Consider the following 18328-nt stretch of genomic DNA (forward strand, 5'->3'; position numbering starts at 1 on the left):
GGGGAAAAAAAAACAAATTGAAAAAATGCTACAAACATATCCTAATTCTCCTTTTATCATTTTGAAAGTATTCCTTGAAGAACCTAAAACAGATACAAAAGCTCAAAGCAGAATAGACTTGCAATCATCTCTCGTGGAGGGTCTGTGTGATACAACTGTGAAGCTCAGATCTCTGCCTGACTAAGCTGAGAAACACAAAAGAGTCTGGGAAATATTTGAGTATATTCTGGGGTTGTTAGGGACAAGATGTGATAAACTGATGAGCAGAAATAATTTACACATTGTTAAAACACCTTTCTTGAGCCACAAAATCATCCTAAGTTGAATTCATATTCTCCTTAAAAACAGGAAAATAAAGCTCATCACATCCAGCCTCACAAGCCCTCCTACAAACTGTATACACTGGTGAGCTCTATTTTGAGGAATATTGTGTTATTAAATTACTATTTAATTGTATAAATATATCCACCTCTTCCAAAAGCACTCTTAAATAATGATATTTTCTCTGTATTTTTAAATTACCTTAGAATAATCCATAAATGGCAGAACATTAATAAAATAGCATACACAGCAGGCTTATTATTTCTAGCTAATCATTAAAGTACAATAAACATGACGAAAACCATGTCTAGGCAAATATACACACTCACAAATATTATCCAATCTCTTTCCAAACCTCCTGCAACCTGACCTTATCAACCCAATTAGATGGTTACCCATTTCCAAAGCAAAGTTAAAGGCAGTAAACATATCATTAACAAAAACGGGCATAGGTTAGCTTCCTAGAGAATTGTTCTTACAATAAGTGTATGATTTTTGTCAGTTTGAGAAGTGACAATTGCTACTGGAATAATCTGTTCTATGCTTCTTTCACTGATGTAATCTAGTGGCCTCTGTTGAATATAATATTTCAGAACTAGAAGAGGCTTTAGGAATCATCACGACTGAGCGACTTTCACTTTAGGAATCATCATTTAATCTTCTTCCTCATCCAAGAGGTGAGAAAATTGAGGGCCAGAGAGCTTTAATCACTTGCCTGACTCAAGGTATACCTAAGTTCCTTTTCAAACATAATTTAGAATCTGTGAGTGCTACAATCTAAAGGAAAAAACATATTTCACAAAGGAAATTTTAGTTTGCAAATTGTAAGGAACTCACTATTTCTAGTCTAGATACATTGGTACAGTCCTTGAGTTAACATCATGGATTCTATACCTCAAAAATAATGAGAGTATAAACTAAAGCAGGGGCTCTGAAAATGACAAGGAAAGGATACTTTAAAACTGTAAGTCATAGAAGAGTTTCCTGGTTGATGGGATATTGTGATAGTCCTTCATCTCATTTCCTACCTAAATTCATCCATTTTTCTAAATCATTCTGAAGAATGATCTTTCTAATGCATGGGTTTTACCTTCCAATACAGTCCTCATTGCCTATCTTAATTGAGTCTCCTGGAGGCAAATGCTGACACTAAGAGTCATATGAGAGTCACTTACATTAATAAGAGTGGAAAATCCAGGAAGCAGGAAGCAGAACAGGGAAAGGAAGGAGGCCAGGCAAGCCTGCAAAATAAAAGTATATCCATAGAGGGTAACACTGGCACATGAATGCAGGGCTCTCTGGAGACAGTGGAAGTCAGTCCACTTAAAGTGTGTTTGTAGATCCCTGGGGTCTAAAAACCACGTGGTCTACAATGAGATAAGGCGCCTGCAGCTGAGTGACTAAGCCAACTGTTTATTTCAACTGACACTGCTTTCAGAGAACTTCTTCTTTGTGAAGGAAGTGGTGTGTAAGTTGACTTCTACCACAAGCTCACCCTCTCCTGGTTGATAAAAGGTTTGTGGAAGAATCACCCTTCAGAATTGTCCTGATCAGGGGAGAAGCAGCAGGATTATATGGATCCCATCACATCAATCAGAGCTGAAGGACTGCGCCCTGTGAACACTGCCAGGCATTTCCAGATCTTGGCAAGGGGAGGGAGGAGCCAGGCAGTGTGAGAGGAGCCTGTCCACAAGAAGTTACAAGTGATAGCAGTTTGCTGGGAGTAACACCGCACAAGCACATGTGAAAGGTGAAGGACACCAATGTGGTGAGTGAAGAACACGAACATCATCTGCTAACCTCTCTAGAAAGTGTACTTTCTAGGCCGTTTGTCCCAGAGTATGATGCCTTGCTACAGCTGGTTCTCATCTTTTCAGTTTTATCTATAATTGCATCTTGTCCCATTCTGCTGCACTCTACACCAGTGGTTTTCCATTTTGCTTACACATCAGAATCGCCTGAGAAGTTTTAGACCTGCTAATGCCTGAGCTCTCTACCAACAGTGTGAGTTTATTGGTCTACACTGTTTGTTTGTTTGATTTTACCCATAAGTGATACTCTTGTGCAGCGAAGATTGAGACCCGCTGCTCCAAGCTTTTGTATTAAGCTACTTGCAATTCTGTGAGTTTGACACTGCATGACTTTGCTTGCCAGGCCATGAACACTGCAGAAATAACCCTCCCTAGCTTCGACTTTTGAAACCCGACTGACATTTAAAATGCTATTCATTCTTCAAGCCTCAGTTCAACTGCCATTTTCTCAATTACAAGGGTTAAGAAACACATGATCAAAGTGTTCAAAATACTTACCACCCAACCAGAGGTTGGTGAAATGTCCTTCTACACATTATTAGTAGATATACACAAAAATTTAACTCCTCATAATGGGATTAAATTACACAGAAAGCAATACTAAAGAAAAATCTTTACGTAGAACTCCATTGCATTACTTAAATAATGAGAAACAACCCAAATGTCCATCACTAACAAAACAGTTACATAAACCATGTCATAGTCCTACAATGACATGTAGCAACTGAAAATAATATTTTTAAAGAATTTAATAGTCTTGGGCGCTATCTATACTTTCACCAACCAACCATACACACATGTAATCAGTTTATAAAATCTCATATATGAAATGTTACTATTGATTTTTTTTAATGTATGAAAGACTGGAAAATAGACCAAAAAGAAAAAGAAATAAGTCAATTACTCCAAATGATGGGATTTATTAACACAAAATAATAAATTTAATTTTTATTGAAATTATCTACAATTACTGTTTTGACTTATTAAAAATTAATACTTTCTCCACTAACATTTCCCCACTCTATATTAATTTCTCTCATCAATTTTAATGTATCATTTGTTCATATTTCTCCTGTGATTCTTGGATTATGCCTTATATTCTTTATTGAGGTATAATTTATCAACAGTGAAATCTTCAGAACATAAGTGGGCTTGCTGAATTGCTTCTTACAAATTCAGCAGAAGGGCTTCATTACCTGGAAAGCTTTTATATAGCTATCCCCTGTCATTCTACTTCCTGCTCCTGTGAGAAGCAACCACTGATCTGATTTATATCACCTTAGGAGAGTATCCGGTCCCATCACTTCATGGCAAAAAAATGGGTAAAGATTGGACACAGTGGCTGACTTTATTTTTCTGGGCTCCAAAATCACTGCAGATGGTGACTACAGCCAGGAAATTAAAAGATGCTTACTCCTTGGAAGGAAAGTTATGACCAACCTAGATAGCATATTCAAAAGCAGAGACATTACTTTGCCAACAAAGGTCTGTCTAGTCAAGGCTATGGTTTTTCCAGTGGTCATGTATGGATGTGAGAGTTGGACTGTGAAGAAAGCTGAGCGCCGAAGAATTGATGTTTTTGAACTGTGGTGCTGGAGAAGACTCTTGAGAGTCCCTTGGACTGCAAGGAGATCCAACCAGTCTATCCTAAAGGAGATCAGTCCTGGGTGTTCATTGGAGGGACTGATTTTGAAGCTGAAACTCCAGTACTTTGGCCACCTGATGTGAAGAGCTAACTCATTTGAAAAGACCCTGATGCTGGGAAAGATTGAGGGCAGGAGAAGAAGGGGGTAACAGAGGATGAGATGGTTGGATGGCATCACCAATTCGATGGACATGGGTTTGGGTGGACTCTGGGAGTTGGTAATGGACAGGGAGGCCTGGCATGCTGAGGTTCATTGGGTCACAAAGAGTCGGACACGACTGAGAGCCTGAACTGAACTGAACTGAAGGAGAGTTTTGCTTATTCTAGAATTGCATATAAAGGGGATCATACATTATAGACATCTCCTCTTTTACTTAGCATAATATTTTTGCATTTATTAGTAGTTAGTTCCTTTTTATTGTTGAGTTGTATCTACTGTGTGAATATACCAGTTTGTTTATCTAGATTCTTGCTGATGAACATCTGGTCTGTCTCCAGTTTGAGGAGTGTAAATAAACTCCTATGAACATTCTTGCATAATGTTTTTTTGTGGATGTTTATTTTTGTTTCTCTGGAATAAACACCTATGTGATAGAGAGCCTCCAAGATGGTACCCAGTGATCCTTGCTTCCTCATACCTAGCCTCTTATGTAGTTGCACCCCTCCCCACCGCATACACACATATATACCACACACTGAATAGGGCTACTATATGCAGTCAATAGGATACTGCAAAAAGGTATAAAGTATGGCTTTAAAGGCTAGGTCATAAAAGCTGCCACCTGCTCTCTCTCAGATCATTCACTCTGGTGGGACACCAGCTGCCAGGAAGATACTCAAGCAGCAATATGGTGGGATTCGAATGGCAAGGAGCTGAAGCCACCTGCCAGTCACCATTTTCATCTTGTCAGTCTTGAGTATGCCACTACTGTAGGGCAGAGCCTCCAGCCCCATCCAGCATTCAGGTGACTGTGGTCCTGGCTACCATATTAACAGAAACCAAAAGGAGACCTGAAGCAAATCACTCAATTAAGCCTACTCTGAATTCCTAACCCCCAGAAACTGTGTAAGTGTTTACCGTAGTTTAAGCCATTGCATGCTGCCTGAATGCTTGGTCACTAAATCCTGTCTGACTCTTTGTGACCTCATGCACTCTAGCCCATCAGGCTCCTCTGTCCATGGGATTCTCCAGGCGAGAATACTGGAGAGGTTTGCCATTTCCTCCTTCAGGGGATCTTCCCGCCCAGGGATGGAACCCAAGTCTCCTGCATTGGCAAGTGGGTTCTTTACCACTGAGCCACCAGGGAAGCTCGTTTAAGCCATTAAGTTGTGGTAATTTATGATGTAGATAATGAATACAATCTAGAAGTGCAATTTCTGGATCATGGAATAAATTTATGTTCAACTTTTAAGTGATACTGAGAATTTCCCAAGGTGGTTGTGCCGTTTTACACTTGCCCAGTCACAGCTGTTCACTATCTTTGCCAATCCTTGGTATCATCAGTCTTCTGTTTTAGTCATTCTAGTAGGTATGCAGTAGCATTTCATTTGGGGTTTTAATTTAGACTTCACTCTATCTACGTTGAGCATTTCATGTGCTTTATCATGTGCCTTATATTTTACATATTTTTTCCAGTTTCATAGAGATATAACTGACATGCAATACTATTTAAGAAGTTCACCATTTTACTTACATACATCATGAAATGGTTTTCATAGTAAGTATACTGAACATCCATCATCTCACACAGATATAAATTAAAAGAAAAAGAAGAAAATCATTTTATATATTATTTATGCTTCTTTCACAAACTGAAGCATGATTCTAATCAGGGTTAATCAATGTTGGATTAATAAATTAGTGAACAAATGAGCATGTTTTTCCTGTGAAAACTACAAATAGGGGTAACTGAGCTCTTTCAAACACAGGACTTACAAATTGTACAAGACAATCTATAGCTGAATTACTACGTATAGAAATTTATAATGAGATCTTAAAATTTTCCCTTCCTTTAATTTCCTAATATAAAAATGCATCATAATTCTCATTTTTTATTTATTGGGATTTTTCTTGCCTAGTTCACTTCTCATTGCACTCAAAGTCTTGCAGGATTAGATGGAAATAGAGTGACCCTCTTAGACAAAACATCAAAGCAACAGGGAGAAATGAGTTAAATTAGTAAAATCAACACATGATAAATTAAATCTGCTATCTGAGGAAAGAGCCCTTTAGCAGTATTAGGTTCCAAAGGCAAAAGCAGGCAGGCCTTGGGCATAACTTAATTAATAGTATAAACATATCTATAGATTAAACTTGCCATTGCTGGTAGAATGGTCTCATTAGGAGGAGAAGCAAGACAAACAGGGAGTTGGAATTTAATTTACTTTATATATATAGACAAGAGCAAAGCTGACTGGGGGGCAGGGCACAGAACAGGCATTCTGATCACTAAAGAGGTCCCTCTATTGTGGGGCAGAAGTGGGTCATCAGGTTGGTCACCATGGCCTAAACAACATAACTCCTTTTACTTTTGTTCAGACCCATGATAACCAAATAGCCTGAAGGCTAATTTCATTTCTCAGCAAGACTATACACTGGAGCAGACCCAGGTGTTCTGATCACAACAAAAGGAACAGTTCCCACTGTAAAAGAATAAATGGACCCAGGAAGAAAGAGATAAGCTAATCAGATAATGAACATATTCTAATTGGCTTATCCATAGTGTTTCATATATTTAATTACTATAACATATTGATTTCACAAGCTGCAATTGTGCTAAAAAAAAATGGTTTCATTTTTCTATGATGACTGAATTCCTATTTTAAACCCCATTTTTCTGAGTGGCAAATAACCAACTTAGTCACTTCAAGATATTTTTCAGTCAAATCATGGTTTCTCTGTCATATGAGGATTTTCCCAGTGAAATCGAGGTTCACCACATTCCCTCCTTCCACTTATGTGTGTGGTATCTAAGTCTTGGAGAATGAATGAATGGGTGGCAGGGCCACCGTGTTGTACAACTCCAGAAACACAATCATGGCAGCATTAACGTTTGCTTCTTGGTCAGATTTTGTCCCTGCTAATGTTGGCTGTGAATGAGCAAAATGAATGGGTTTTTTTTCCTGTTAACACTTAGGAACAAAAGTCCTTTCCCACAAAGTCTTGTAGATAGAGCTTGCATAATCATCTTCACATAGGTCAGCCTGTAAATCCAAGAGGTTTCTTCAGGCTAAAGTTAGACAGTTCATCCACTTGCTTTCTGTAATTCTGAGGGCACATGAAAAAGTAAGTACTGGTTATCTACTGTGATGAAGCAAACAACCCAAAACGTAGTGGCTCACAACAATAATCATTTCATCATGTTTATGACATGTGAGTCAGATCTTCAAGGGCTGGGTAGGCTGCCTCCCCTAGGATTATTAATATTTGGTACTATGTGTTTGATGGCTAGACACATACCTGTTGTCTTGATGGAAAGGGAGGGCAGACTGGGCTTAGCTAAGCCCCTTTCCCTATCCAAGAAGTCTCAAGACTTCTCTAGATAGGCTTTCCAGCAAGATGATCAGACTGCATGCAACTGGCTTTCCCCTGAGAGAACATTCTAAGAGATCCCAGTGAAAGTTGCAAAACTTCTTGTTATCTGACCTTAAAACTCACAGAAGCTCACTTCTGATGCATTCCATTGGTCAACCATGCCACTAGATTAGCCCACATTCAAGGAGAAGGGAATTAGTCTCTGCTTCTTAATGGAAAGAAGCAAAAAAAAAAAAAAAAAAATTTGTGGCCACTTTTGAGTTGGGAGGAAAATGACAAGATTTTTCCAAGTCACTCTGAGAGTTGTAAGAAACTCAAGGTGGTTAACTCAAATGCCTTGACACACCACATTAGGTCATGCTATACCATCATCCCTAGTCAACTGGTGTTATGCCATCCCAGCACATGACTAAATCCATCTGCAAAACAAGTCACAGGTCCTAACTGCTCTTGGAGTCCCAAATTAATCTTGGACCTGTATCACCAGCTCCTCAGAGCTCAGCTTTGCAGTAGGCTTCAGAGCAGGGAATAACACCCATGTTTAATCCATTTCCATCTTTCTTAGCTCTTTTTTCTACCCAAAGCAGGAAAATCTTTATATTTATCCAACAACCAGGCCACAACAGACTTGACTGAATGAATTTTCTTGCTTGCCTAATATTTATGAGGCTTGAGAATTCAAACTTCAAAGATAATTAATAAGCTTTTTTCTCCTCTGTGGTCTACTGGAACCTCCCTTCTCTGAGTCATAGAAACCAAGATGGAGATGGAAGAGGCAAATAGAATTACAGGTAAAAGGGATTTCATGGGGGAAAAAAAATCACCTCAATAATTGCTTCAAAATAATTTTTCTGTCATTTTTATAAATGGGGCTTCTGATTGCTCCATTAGTCACTCATGAGTTTGCTCAACTCCTCTCAGAGACTTGGGCTGATTAAATTTGGGAGCCATGATAAAAGTGAATCACTAGGCTAGAAAAGCTGAGAACACAACTCCTTACTTCACTGACATCTAACAAGGACATTCCCTGGGGCTTTACTTCATAATAGCAGTAATTAAAGGCTATCTTTTATTTAATTGGTACCTAAAATTGTCATAAGTGCTTTGAACATAATACTTTATTTAAATACAATAAAAACTGTATAAGATAGGTCAGATTATTCTCTCCATTTTACAGATGAAGAAATTGAGGCATGGAGAGATTAAGCAATTTGCAGAAGGTCACAGAATGAAAGAGGTAATCTAATCTAGGTAATCTTGTTTTAGAGTTTATGCTCTTAATTACTCTACAATTGACTCCTCAATATTTGCCTTTAAACTGCAACAAATACAATTCCATAGTTGTAACTACATTCTGACAAAACTTTATTTTTAGTATACCAAATTTTGACTACAGACATGTATGCTGAGTGAGGTTTTGGTTATAGTTGTGTATGTTGAGTGAAGTTACACTTTAAACGTTTATTTGCCTAGTATCTTGCAACATACCAATGAGGAATTTAAATGAACCATTTATAAGGATGTGAAAATTGAAAATCGCCTTTAAAAAGTTTAACAATAGTAAATTTAAAATATAATAAGGATTTCCCTGACAGTCCAGTGGTTAAGACTCCATGCTTCCACTGCAGGAAACACAGGTTCAATTCCTGGTTGGGGAACTAAGATCCCACATGCCACATGCCATGCACAGAGCAGCCAAAAATAATAATAATAGAATATATAAAGATAAAATAGCCTAAATGTAAATTTTACCTGTTTGAATACAAACCTCAAATCTTTTTTTTTAAATAACTCGAAGAAGGTGACTATTTCTTAAAAAGAAAAAATAACAGCCTATGGACTGACTAATGTTACTATGCCTTTTATTGACATGAAAAGAGTTCTATAAAGTGACTATGCTAAGAAATCTCTTTCTTTTTATCCCTGTCACATATGGTGACAATGAAGGTTAACTTGCCAATCCCCAGTTGTGGACTATAAAAACAAAATATTAGACTTCAAGAGAGGAGAGCTGTAATAATAAAGTAACAGTGAATCATGCATCCCAAATCATAGCTGCTCAAATAAATAAAATATGGTGCCCCAGAAAACTCAAAGGAAAGGCCCAGTTAGAATCAACCTTCACAAAAAAAAAGTTAGCCTGAATGCACTATGCCTTGACTTCTGATAGAAAAGATATAAATATAGAAAGATACCTTGAAATGCAGCCATTTAATTTTTTCAATGGAGAAAAACCTTCTCTTCTTTTAAATATACTTTAAATAATTCTTGTTTTATACTGCAAAGAAAATCACATGCAGGCAAAACCTCTACAGATACCAATAGCTAGAATAAACTCTAGCCAGCTGAAATCAGAAAAATAAGGCTGAATGGGCTTCCCAAAACCTGAACATAACTTTAGGAGTGGTATTGATTTTTGGTTCTGTTGTCATTTTCCCCCAGACTCTCTTTATCACCATTCTATCTGATGCTCTCAATCCAAAGACATTCTTCTTGTATACTTGGACTTTTACATTGTCTTAAGCTGATTAATTCCAACCTCACCAACCAAGACTGGAACTAAGATGGCAATCTGTATTAGAATACCTTCTAATCATTCTTGGGACTAACCACCTATCTATTTGACACAAGGAGGGAAAAACATACAAATATATTGATATACATTGATACACATATACATGTGTGCGTGATTCATAGACACATCATTACACCTAAACACTTGAGCTTGCAGTCAAAGTTCCTCTGATCAACCACAAGGAAAATATGTTTCCATAACCATACTTTAAATGGGACAGTCACCAGTCTGTGCTAACAGGTCATCCATCAGTTATTAAGTGAGATATGTGGATATGCTTAATATATGGTTGACATTTGGTAAATAGTTCCCTTTCTCTTTCAGCTGTACAGAAAATATAAATATTAAAGAACTAGGAGTATGTGAAGTGGGATAGTGAAAAATCTTTCACACAATAACAAGGGTGTACCATTCATGAAATCAGTGAGTTTATTTTGTTAATCAGTGGATCCCTAGCACCTAGACCTGTAACTGGCCATGTGTGCATGCTAAGTCACTTCAGTTGTGTCTAACTCTGTCTGACCCTATGGACTATAACCTGCCAGGCTCTTCTGTCCATGGGATTCTCCAGGCAAGAATACTGGAGTGAGTTGCCATGCCCTCCTCCAGGGGAATCTTCCCGACCCAGGGATCGAACCCATGTCTCTTATGTCTTTGGCATTGGCAGGCAGGTTCTTTACTACTAGCGCCACCTGGGAAGCCATAGCGGAATTAAATAAACATATATTTAACATCTGAATAAATGATTGTGTGGGAGGAAGGAAGGAAAGGGAGAAATAGGGAGGAAGCCAGGCAGTCAATCTGGCTAATAGACTGTGGCTCATGCTATATTGTTCTTTCATGAGACCAGTGATTCTGATCCAAAGGCTAAGAAATCAATTCCCCTCCCCCTGAGAAATACTGAAAAATACATCATTTTCATTCTACCTATATAGGGCAGTGAGATGTCAGGAGCTCAGTTAACATCCCATTCTATCACTTTGATTTGTGTGACCTTGTTAAAATTTCTTAATTTCTCTAAGCCTTTGTTTTCTCACCTGTAAAATAGTTGCAATAAATAATTAATAGCATTTAATCTGTTATGGACTGAATTGCATCCCCCTAAAACTCTTATGTTGAAGCCTTACTCCCATTGTGGCTGTATTTGAAGACAGAAACTTTAAACAGGTAATTAACTTTAAATGAGGTCCTAAGAATGAGATTCTAATCTAATAGGACTAGAATCCTTATTTTAAAAAAAAAAAAAGAGAGAGAGAGAAAGAGAGAGAAACCTGGAAGACAGGCACATAGAAGAAAGGCCATGTGAGGACACAGTGAAAGGTAGCCATTTACAAGTCAAGAGGAGAGGTCTCAATAAAAAGCAACTCTATTAATACCTTGAAATTAGACAATATCTCTAGAACTGTAAAAATAAGTTTCTGTTTTTTGAGATACCAGTCTACAATACAATTTTATTACAGACCATGCCAATTAGTAGTTTTTTAAATGTCTGTTATGAATGTTGGACTAGAAAATCATCTTAGTGCCTGAAACACAGGAAATGTCCATAAATGCTAACTCTTAATAATGTGGTTAGGAAACAATTCTCCATAAGTCTCCCAACTTTCTGCACATCTTAGCAAAGACTCTGAAAACTTAGGCTTAGAACTATCTTTTTAAGAACACTTGTGTAGCAAACAGTCTTAGTAGAGAGTGCTTCAGTCACTAACTTTTGTCTGACTCTGTGACTCCATGGATTGTAGCACACCAGGCTTCCTGGTCCTTCCCCACCTTTTGGAATTTGCTCAAACTCATGCCCATGGAGTCAGTGATGTTATACAGCCATCTCATCCCCTGTCACCCGTTTCCCTTCCTGCCCTCAATCTCTACCAGAATTTGGGTCTTTTCCAATGAATCAGCTCTTTACATCAGGTGGCCAGAGTAACTTTCACTTTAGTAGAGAAGAATACTATCAAATTACCAATGACATTTTTCACAGAACTAGAACAAAAAATCCTAAAATCTATTCGGAATCATAAAAGACCCAAAATTGCCAAAACAATCTTTATGAAAAAGAAGAAAGCAGGAGGCATAACTCTTCTGGACTTCAAACAATATTACAAAGCTACAATAATCAAAACAGCATGGTATTGGCACAACAACAGACATAAGGACCAGTGGAGAACAGACATATGGGCAGAATAGAGAACCCAGAAATAAACCCACACACCTATGAACAATTAATTAACTTTTGACAAAGGAGGCGAGAATATACAATGGGGAAAAGGTCTCTTTAGCTAGTGATGTTGGAAAAGTTGGACAGTCACATGTAAATCAATTAAGTTGGAACACACCCTCACACCATAAACAAAAACTAAACTCAAAATAGCTTAAAGACTTAAATATAAGACATAACACTATAAAACTCCTAGAACATAGGCAAACCATTCTGACATAAATTGTGCCAACGTTTTCTTAGGTCAGTCTCCCAAAGCAACAGAAACAAAAGTAAAGTAACAAGTGGACCTAATCTAACTTATAAACCTTCGCACAGCAAAGGAAACCAATTGTTGCTGTTCCAGCACTAAGCTATATCCACCTCTTTGTGACCCCATGGACTAAAGCATGCCAGGATCTGTCCTCCACTATCTTCTGGAGTATGCTCAAATCCATAACTATTGAGTCAGTGATGCTATCTAACCATCTCATCCTCTGCCACCCACTTCTCCTTTTGCCTTCAATCATTCCCAGCATCAGGGTCTTTTCAGTGAGTCAGCTCTTCTCATCAAGTGGCCAGAGTATTGGAGTTTCAGCTACAGCATCAGTCTTTCAATGAATATTCACGGTTGATTTCCTTTAGGATTGACTGGTTTGATATCCTCACAGGCCAAGGGACTCTCAAGAGTCTTCTCCAACACCACAATTCAAAAGCATCAGTTGTTCAGCACTTAGCCTTCTTTATAGTTCAACTCTCACATCTGTACCTCACTACTGGAAAAACCACAGCTTTGATTATACAGACTCTCTCGGCAAAGTGATGTCTTTGCTTTTTGATATGCTATCTAGGTTGTCATAGCTTTCTTTCCACGGAGCAAGGGCCTTTTAATTTCATGGCTGCAGTCATCATCCACAGTGATTTTGGAGCCCAAGAAAATAAAATCTCTCAGTGCTTCCACTTTTTCCCTTTCTATTTGCCAAGAAATGATGGGACCTGATGCCATGATTTCAGTTTTTTGAATGTTGAATTTCAAGCCAGCTTTTTCACTCTCCTCTTTCACCCTCATCAAGAGGCTTTTTTGTTCCTCTTCACTTTCTTCCATTAGAATGGTATTATCTGCATATCTGAGGTTATTAATATTTCTCCTGGCATTTTTGATTCCAGCTTGTGATTCATCCAGCCAGCATTTCTCATGATGTACTCTGCATAGAAATAAGCAGGGTGATAATATACAGCCTTGTCATACTTGTTTCCCAATATGGAACCAGTCAGTTGTCCCATATCCAATTCTAACTGTTGGTTCTTGACCTTACAGGTTTCTCAGGAGAGAGGTATGGTGGTCTGGTACTCCCATCTCTAAGAGTTTTCCACAGTTTGTTGTGATGTACACAGTCAAAGGCTTTAGCATAGTCAATGAAGCAGAATTAGATATTTTTCTGGAATTCCCTTATTTTCTCCATTATTCATTGAATGCTGGCAGTTTGACCTTTGCCTTTTCCAAACACAACATGTACATCTGGAAGTTCTCTGTTTATGTACTGCTGAAGCCTGACTTGAAGCATTTTGAGCATTACCTTGCTAGCATGTGAAATGAGTGCAATTGAGTGGTAGTTTGAACATTCTTTGGCATTATTCTTCTTTGGGATTGAAATGAAAATTGATCTTTTCCAGTCCTGTGGCCACTGTTAAGTTTTCCAAATCTGCTGACGTATTGAGTGCAGCACTTTAACAGAATTATCTTTTAGGATTTTAAATAGCTCAGCTGGAATCCCATCAGCTCCACTAACTTTGTTTATAGTAATGCATCTTAAGACCCACTTGACTTCATATTCCAGAATATCTGGTTCTAGATGAGTGACAACACTATTGTGGTTATCCAGATCATTAGGAACTTTTTGGTATATAGTTCTGTGTCTTCTTACCACCTCTTCCTAATCTGTTATGCTTCTGCTTAATCTCTTCTGCTTCTAGATCCTTACCATTTCTGTCCTTTATTGTGCCCATCTTTGCATGAAATATTCCCTTGATATCTAAGTTTTCTTGAAGAGATCTGTAGTCTTTCCCATTCTGTTGTTTTCCTCTATTTCTTTGCATTGTTCATTTAAGAAGGCCTTCTTATCTCTCCCTGCTCTCCTGTCTCTGGAACTCTGCATTCATTTGGGTATATCTTTCCTTTTCTCCCTTGCTTTTCACTTCTCTTCTTTCCTCAGCTATTTTTAAAGCCTCCTCAGATAAACAATTTGCCTTTTGGCATTTCTTTTTCTTTGGGATCATTTTGGTCACTGCCTCCTGTACGATGTTATGAACCTCCATTCATAGTTTTGCAAGCACTCTATCTACCAGATCTAGACCTTTGTATTCATCACCTCCACTGTATAGTCATAAGGGATTTGATTTAGGTCATAACTGAGTTGCCTAATGGCTTTCCCTATGTTCTTCAATTTAAGCCTGAATTCTGCAATACAGAGCTCATGATATGAGCCATAGTCAGCTCCAGGTCTTGTTTTTGCTGACTGTATAGAGCTTCTCCACCTTTTGCTGCAAAGAACATAATCAGTCTGGTTTTGATACTGACCATCTGGACTGGGAGACAATATTTGCAATGATGTGACTGACAAGAGATTAATTTCCAAAATATACAAAGAGATCCTACAACTAAAAAACAAAAAACAAACAACCCAATCAAAAAATGGGCCAAAGACCTAAATAGACATTTCTCCAAAGAAGACATACAAATGTCTGATAGGTACATGAAAAGATTAGCATCATTGCTAATTACTAGAGAAATGCAAATCAAAACTAAACTGAGGTACTACCCCACACAGACCAGAATGACCATCATTAAAAAGTCTACAAATATATGTTGGAGAGGGCATGGAGAAAAGGGAACCTTCTTATACTCTTGATGGGAGTATAAGGTGGTCCAATCATTAAGGAAAACAGTATAGAAGTTCTTCAAAGAAAATTAACAATAGAGTTGCCATGTGATCCAACAATCCTACTCCTGGATATATACCCAGACAAAACTATAATTTGAAAGATACATGGACCCCTATGTGCATAGCAGCACTAACCAAGACATGGAAACAATGTAAATGTCCACTGACAGATAAATAAAAAAGATGTGATCAGTGTACACAATTGACTATTACTCAGTCATAAAAATAATGAAACAATGCCATCTGCAGCAACATAGAGCAACTAGAGGTTATCATACTTAGTAAAGTAAGTCAGAAAGAGAAATACAAATACTACATGATATCACTTATATGTGGAACCTATAATATCACACATATTAACTGATGTTAACACAAATTAACATATCTATGAAACAGAAAAAGACTCACAGACATGGACAACAGACCTGTGGTTACCAAGGAAGAGGGAAACACTGGGAGTTTGAGATTGGCAGATGCAAGCTAGTATATCAGTTCAGTTCAGTTCAGTTCACTTCTGTTGCTCAGTTGTGTCCAACTCTTTGCGACCCAATGGACTGCAGCATGCCAGGCCTCCCTGTCCATTGCCAGCTCCCAGAATTGACTCAGACTCATGTCTATTGAGTCGGTGATGCCATCCAACTATCTCATCCTCTGTCGTCCCCTTCTCCCGCCTTAATCTTTCCCAGCATCAGGGTCTTTTACAGTGAGTCAGTTCTTCCCATCAGGTGGCCAAAGTATTGGAGTATCAGCTTCATCAACAGTCCTTCTAATGAATATTCAGGACTGATTTCCTATAGGATGGACTAGTTGGATCTCCTTGCAGTCCAAGGGACTCTCAAGAGTCATCTCCAATACCACAGTTCAGAAGCATCAATTCTTTGGCACTCAGCTTTCTTTATAGTCCAACTCTCACATCCATACATGACTAATAGAAAAATCATGGCTTTGACTAGACAGATCTTTGTTGGCAAAGTAATGTCTCTGCTTTTTAATATACTGTCTAGGTTGGTCATAACTTTTCTTCCAAGGAGCAAGCATCTTTTAATTTCATGGCTGCAGTCACCACCTGCAGTGATTTTGGAGCCCAAAAAATAAAGTCTGTCACTGTTTGTGCTGTTTCCCCATCTATTTGCCATGATGTGATGGGACCGGATGCCATGATCTTAGTTTTTTGAATGTTGAGCTTTAAGCGAACTTTTTCACTCTCCTCTTTTACTTTCATCAAGAGGTTCTTTAGTTTCTCTTTGCTTTCTTCCATAAGGGTGGTGTCATCTGCATATTTGAGGTTATTGATATTTCTCCCAGCAATCTTGATTCCAGATTGTGCTTTATCCAGCCCAGCGTTTCTCAGGATGTACTCTGCATATAAGTTAAATAAGCAGGATGACAATATACAGCCTTGGCGTACTCCTTTCCCTATTTGGAAGAGTCAGGTCAGGTAGTCTGGTATTCCCATCTCTTTAAGAACTTTCCAGAGTTTGTTGTGGTCCACACAGTCAAAGGCTTTGACATAGTCAATAAAGCAGAAGTAGATGTTTTTCTGGAACTCTCTTGGTTTTTCCATGATCCAATGGATGTTAGCAATTTGATCTCTGGTTCCTCTGCCTTTTCTAAAACCAGCTTGAACATCTGGATGTTTATGGTTCATGTACTATTTAAGCCTAGCTTAGAGAGTTTTGAGCATTACTTTACTAGCGTGTGAGATGACTGCAATTGTGCCAATAGTTTGAGCATTCTTCGCCATTGCCTTTCTTCGGGATTGGAATGAAAACTGACCTTTTCCAGTCCTGTGGCCACTGCTGAGTTTTCCAAATTTGCTGGCATATTGAGTGTAGCATTTGCACAGCATCATCCTTTAGGAGTTGAAATAGCTCAACTGGAATTCCATCACCTCCACTAGCTTTGTTCAAAGTGATGCTTCCTAAGGCCCACTTGACTTCACATTCCAAGATGTCTGGCTCTAGGTTGGTGATTACGCCATCATGATTATCTAGACTGTGAATATCTTTTTTTTTTTTTGTACAGTTCTTCCGTGTATTCTTGCCACCTCTTCTTAATATCTTCTGCTTCTGTTAGGTCCATACCATTTCTGTCCTTTATTGTGCCCATCTTTGCATGAAATGTTCCCTTGGTATCTTTAATTTTCTTGAAGAGATCTCTGGACTTTCCCATTTTATTGTTTTCCTCTATTTCTTTGCACTGATAACTTAGGAAGGCTTTCTTATCTCTCCTTGCTATTCTTTGGAACTCTGTATTCAAATGGGTATATTTGAATGGATATACCCATCTGCATTCAAATGGGTATATCTTTCCTTTTCTCCTTTGCCTAGTGTGTGTGTGTGTGTGTGTATATATATATATATATATATAGTATATTTATATATATATTAGTGTATATAGGATGGATATATACTAGTATATATAGGATGGATAAACAACAAGGTCCTGCTGTATAGCACTGGGAACTATACTTAATATCCTGTGATAAACCATAATGAAAAAGAATATATTTATATGTATAATTAAATCACTTTTCTAAACAGCAGAAATTAACACAACATTTAAATCAACTACATTCCAATAAAAATGTTTTAAATATTGCCAAAAAAAAAGAAGATAGTATTTTCCTATGGAACAGACTGAAAGTGTGTTTATTACCCAGTATGCCAGTATTCTTGCCTGGAGAATCTGATAGACAAAGGAGTCTGGCAGGCTACAGTCTATTGGGTTGCAAAGAGTCGGACACAACTGGAGCGACTTAGCACACAAGCAGGTACCAGTATCATAAAGGTAATGTATCCCTCCAGGGCAAAGGTTGGTCAGGTTTGCTGAAGCCTATTATAAAAGATTCAGGTTCCCTAAGCTCAGAGTTCCTTAGCTGTGATGCAAACCCACTGTGTGTGCTGCATCCAACTTGGCTGCTTCATTTGCCTCCACGGAACTTGGGGAAGAGGGTAACTGACACAAACATAAAGCTCAGATCATTTGTAGTGCTGTGAGTAATAAAGGCCTTTGTCTTTGCCTTGTTACAGCATTCCTAAAAGTGGCTAACATCTTAGATAACAAGGTGGTAAAACCAAATTCCTTCACAGTTCTTGATAATTATAAATATCATTTGTTACCTTTATTCCTGCTTAGGAAATAAAAACATGAAAAAATTATTTTAAAATATAGTCTTTGAAAGGATAGCTCCTTTGAATTGAGTGCTTAAGTCTAATAAGTCAATTATAAGAGAGAAAGTGTATGTCCTCCTAAAATTAACCCTTCCAGCTGTTCTGCCCTACTTTCTATTCTACCCACTATCT

General features: G+C 38.0%; 1 long non-coding RNA gene across 2 annotated transcripts in view; it reads right to left on the reverse strand.

Moving 5' to 3' along the window:
* The window catches only part of LOC120879545, a 513363-nt gene that overhangs the window by 226486 nt on the left and 268549 nt on the right, over positions 1 to 18328 (reverse strand). The gene's annotated exons all lie outside the window — the stretch shown is intronic.

Source organism: Oryx dammah, unplaced genomic scaffold, assembly GCF_014754425.2.
Source record: "Oryx dammah isolate SB20612 unplaced genomic scaffold, SCBI_Odam_1.1 HiC_scaffold_20, whole genome shotgun sequence".
NCBI classification, from domain to species: domain Eukaryota; kingdom Metazoa; phylum Chordata; class Mammalia; order Artiodactyla; family Bovidae; genus Oryx; species Oryx dammah.